At 37.4% G+C, this 4615-nt stretch overlaps 1 long non-coding RNA gene across 1 annotated transcript in view; it reads right to left on the bottom strand.

Annotated features, from left to right (window-relative positions):
* Positions 1 to 2405: 2405 nt before the first annotated feature.
* The window catches only part of LOC117152056, a 13792-nt gene continuing 11582 nt past the window's right edge, over positions 2406 to 4615 (bottom strand). Inside the window, exon 3 of the long non-coding RNA XR_004462281.1 lies at positions 2406 to 2419. This is a non-coding gene — a long non-coding RNA (uncharacterized LOC117152056). The remainder of the gene's footprint in view (positions 2420 to 4615) is intronic.

Below are 4615 nucleotides of genomic sequence, written 5' to 3'. Positions count from 1 at the left end.
AAAAACCCAATACTCGACTAACGAAAAAGCTGGTTTTTCCCATAAACAATATTACCTACTAGCCGCGTTGGTAGGAGGCTTTTTCCTCCTATCTTCATAACCTATAACCAATTGGCATCGTGGATCGTTACCCTCACTTATCCTAACGGAAGGTGCGAACAGCGAATCCGCATTGTTAATTTAAAAGGGCACATCTACACCGAGCTTTCCTCCGTAATGAAACGAGAACACCTAGGGGAGAAATAGAAAGAATACTATCGAATAGTGCACGTCTCTCCGATCAGTGTAAACCTGTGCTGTGAAATAAAGACGATAGTTGTGTTACGACTCAGCTATTTTTTATTTTCATCAACTAACCCCTAAGTTTACGTGACAGGGTTATCGTCGGGTGTATATCAGAGGCGGCTATTCCGTTACTAGCTGATTATTGTTTCGATAGCTGTGACATGCAGGGTGTTTCGTCTACCCTATGACTGCTTCTGAGCATGTGACATTCTTGAGCATCTTGCCGAAATAACCGATGCCGGCCCAAACCATCACGCTGCCTCCTCCCATTTGACTTCAAATTGCCAACATTGGCTCTTTTCTTACGTCATGAAAATAATATTGGAACCCATCAGGATCATCCAAGTTGAAGATTTTTCGCCTGAAAATAGTACCCTTCTTCATTTCTTTTCCAATGCATTCTTTCTTTTGCAACGCGTAAACGTTCTATTTTGTGCTTTGTTCTTAACGAAGGTTTCTTTTTCAATTTTAGCCTCTTAACCTCTTTGCAGTATAGTAGAATTCGTCGAACACTTGAAACACTGGCACTAACACTAGATTTTTTCATTATTTCCTTCGTTGCTAACTGCGAGTTCCAACTTGCTACACGCAAAATTGCTCGCTTATCACGATCGGATAAAGATTACAACCGACCAGTGCTTTTCTTTCTGTTATAATCTTCAACATTTTTTAAAAAATTGTGTATTACTTTACGACTTCTTCTTATTACTTTCGATATTTTTGCTACTAATAACTGTTGCTGTTTTAGTTCAAGAATTTGCTTTTTTCAGACTCGTTTAATTTGTTCCGCATCCCATACTTACAAATTTATATAATATTGTAGCGACACACGAGCTGAAGGACAAATCGAGCCACGTGTGGTCTTACCTCGGAGTATCAACAACGTTAGGATATCCTGTGAGAATATGTAAACTTCGGACAAAAACAATGTCGCCGCTTCGTGGAACCGTCTAACAAAGGCGAATGGAAATTTACCGGTACCCCCTCGACCAGCATAAATAAATAAACGCGATCGTAAGGTAACCAATTTTCATCAGTCTCAGTCGCGTGCGATATTATTAGCAAGTTATACACAGTTTTAGCGAATCTGTTAGTACCGAGCGTCTTAACGAACATCCTTCGTATCTATTTATTATTTCAGAATTCACTCGACGATTTTAACAAAGAGTTATCATGTCATTTAAAACCACACGACCAACCATACTTCCACAATATTCTAACTGTAATATTTAGATTCATTTCATAGATCATGAAGTACCGAGCAATTTCTAAACATATTAACAGAATGTGCTATCATTTCGACCTTGGTATGAAACAGTTTTTCTTCATTAACGACATTGTGACTTATTTCCAGCAAGTCGCATATTCTGAGTTCATAATGTTTCGATATTATACGTTTCAGACGAAAAATGTTACACGCGTCATTGAGAAATTAAAAATAGCACACCTGGGCAGTCGCGAGAATAATGTCGCGAGAAAGCCTAAGTGCTGACAGCCCCAACAATCTGTAGCGGTACATGAGCTGGAGGAAAAATCGAGCCACGTGTGGTCTTGCCTCGGAATATTCACAACGTTAGGACATACTATAATAATAATAAGTAACCTTCGGGCAAAAACAATGTCGCCGCTTCGTGGAACCGTCTAACAAAGGTGAATGGAAATTTACCGGTACCAGCATAAATAAACGAACGCGATCCTAAGATGGCCAGTTTTCATCAGTCTCAGTCGCGTGCGATCTCTTTAGCGAGTTACACACAGTCTTAGCGAATTAGTACCAAGCGTCTTAGCGAACATTCTTTTAACGACCAGTATCGAGCAATCTACGGTTTTCTCTGTATTTATAATTACTTAAAAATATATTTGACGGTTTCAATATCGAGTAATCTCGTCATTAAACTACCACACGTTTTACATGTTCTTTTAATGAACATTGTGGGTTTTAATATTGTTTAAATGTTAGTGTTTTATTATTATTTATCGTTGTTCGTTATTATTGTTCTAATTTGTGACTATTAATCATTTATTAATTATTGGTATGTTTCAGGTGCGTGCCATGATGTATCGATGTCCTGATGTTTTGTGTAAGTAAATAAGTTTTTACGTCATGGATATTCATTTGTTATAATTAATTTAACTTCTCGTGTTACTTTCATTTTCTGTATTGATGCGCTCGTCAACATGGATATTTGGATTCTTGAATTTATTATTTTAATTCAGACTCGTGTCATTTGACTTGTATACTATACATGAGGTGGTGTTTGGTGTAAGGTGCCCAAGAAATACTCGGCGGTGTTCAACAATATAATTTATTTAACAATCAACAATCCTCGATTATCGCTGACTTTCTTGCTTCTCGACTATGCTTATATCACGTAATATTCGTGAGAAGAAAATGAAAAATAGATGAGGTGAGGAGGATCTCCAACTCTTATATTTTCTTTTACGATATTTATTGATCAAGTATAAGAATAGAATAGATTTACAATATGTAACGTTAGCGTATAGTTCCGAAGTATGGCCGAGGGCCGACAAGATTTGTCAAGACTGCAGTTTCTGGGTAGATGCTCGGCTTTTATATCCTAAAAGTATTGGTGCTAAAGGGCAATGGTGGAAGTTGTGGGTGCCGTGTGCAAAAGCTGATAATGGCTATTTAGATGACGTCATTTGAGGTGTGGTGGCTGTCTCATTTCCCCCTTCTTAGAATGATTTTGGTTTTCCAAAATCCTAACGTTTATTCATTTTGGATTTGTGGAATCGCACTTTGGTAGGTGCTCGTCTGAATTTGTTCCAAGTATTCTGTTTCATCTTCTTCGTCCAAGTGGCGGATGGCTAAAGTGTTTTGCGATATTTCTGTGTATATGTTTAGAGGTATTGGATTTGTCGCAATATTTTGGATGTTATTCCTAGTTTTACAACATGATAAATGAATACATAGGTTTATAGGTAAAGATTTTAATAGATAGCTGCAACATAACCGACTATTTGTAAAAATGAGAGTCCTCATGATTTAAGAGACTGTATTCGTTAGTTGATTGATTTGGTCGGATATTTGGTCTAAGTTATTCTGATATTCTGGTATGTTATGTGGCGGATTGGTATCAATAGGATGCCGACAGGTCGAGCCGCGGGTACCAACCGCCAACACTAGAGGGCTATGACGACAACGAGTCTATCTGTCTAACTCGCTAGCGGTCGAATATACGAGCGATTGATACAAATACCGCACCTAGCGAGACTCCCTCTACGTCTAAGGCAGGGACTACCGGGCTTAGCCTTACTGACGAGTCCATCGGTAGTCCCGGGACGAAACGCACAACTTTCTCACTCTCTTTTCATACGCCACAGTTACTAGGAATTCTAGGTGTTCTTTCGATTTTGTCTAACAAATAACCTATTCTTGTATCATTTTCAAAGGGAATCGTCTTGAGCTTATATTCAAATGTTATATTGACTTTGCATTGTCCTATCTTCTTTATACTATTGTTGAATATTATGCATATTACATTGTTCATCAGGTGACTGAATTATAGAAGGTCTTCCTATTTTAATTTGTTTCTGAGTATCATCACAAAGTACATGTATTTCAATTTCTTCTTTTGGTATAGCTATATATTGGTTTTCAGCTGTTAATGGAATGAAAGTTACATCTTCGATTTTATAAACGGCAAATCTACAAATGTTTATTCTTTTGATAAAGTTCATTATTTCTCACGCACAGTCGTGGATAAATTTCTTGTCATGTGTCGCTTCAGTTTGTTTGCACATTGTAATTCCTATTTTTATATTAGAATTATGATCGATGTATTCATTATCAACGTTAATGTATGTATATTGTTGTGTAAAAAATATTGGATGTTCAAATACTGGTGTCAGAAATGCTTGGCCTCTTTTGGTGAGTATGAGGTATACTCGCACTATATCCCATGCCAAGCCCGTTAATAAGGGTACAGTTATTTTGAAGAAAACTTTGGTCTTGATAGCGAATACCGTCAATTTCGATATATCTAATGTGGTGGATGGAGTAGAGGATTGTAATATAGAATAACGAGAACGAGAGATTGCTGTCGCATCCCGTCAAATATATTTGGAATAAATTATATAAATTGGTAAATATAAATATATGTCGGGTTTGCATTAGAATTAGGGTTAGGGGCGTGAAACGAATCTTCGTTTGGGTTACACGTTGTCGTTATGCAATAGAGAAGACATTGACTAGTGCAAATATGATTATTATAGAGCCGGACAAGTAACCGTGGTAGTTAGGTACTCGAGAAACTAATGACAATGATCCTAGGTTCAATAACGAATCCGCGGTCGACGGGATGATAGA

This window comes from Bombus impatiens, unplaced genomic scaffold (assembly GCF_000188095.3).
Source record: "Bombus impatiens unplaced genomic scaffold, BIMP_2.2 scf_0636, whole genome shotgun sequence".
NCBI classification, from domain to species: domain Eukaryota; kingdom Metazoa; phylum Arthropoda; class Insecta; order Hymenoptera; family Apidae; genus Bombus; species Bombus impatiens.
This window is presented reverse-complemented; position numbering and strand designations above follow the sequence as displayed.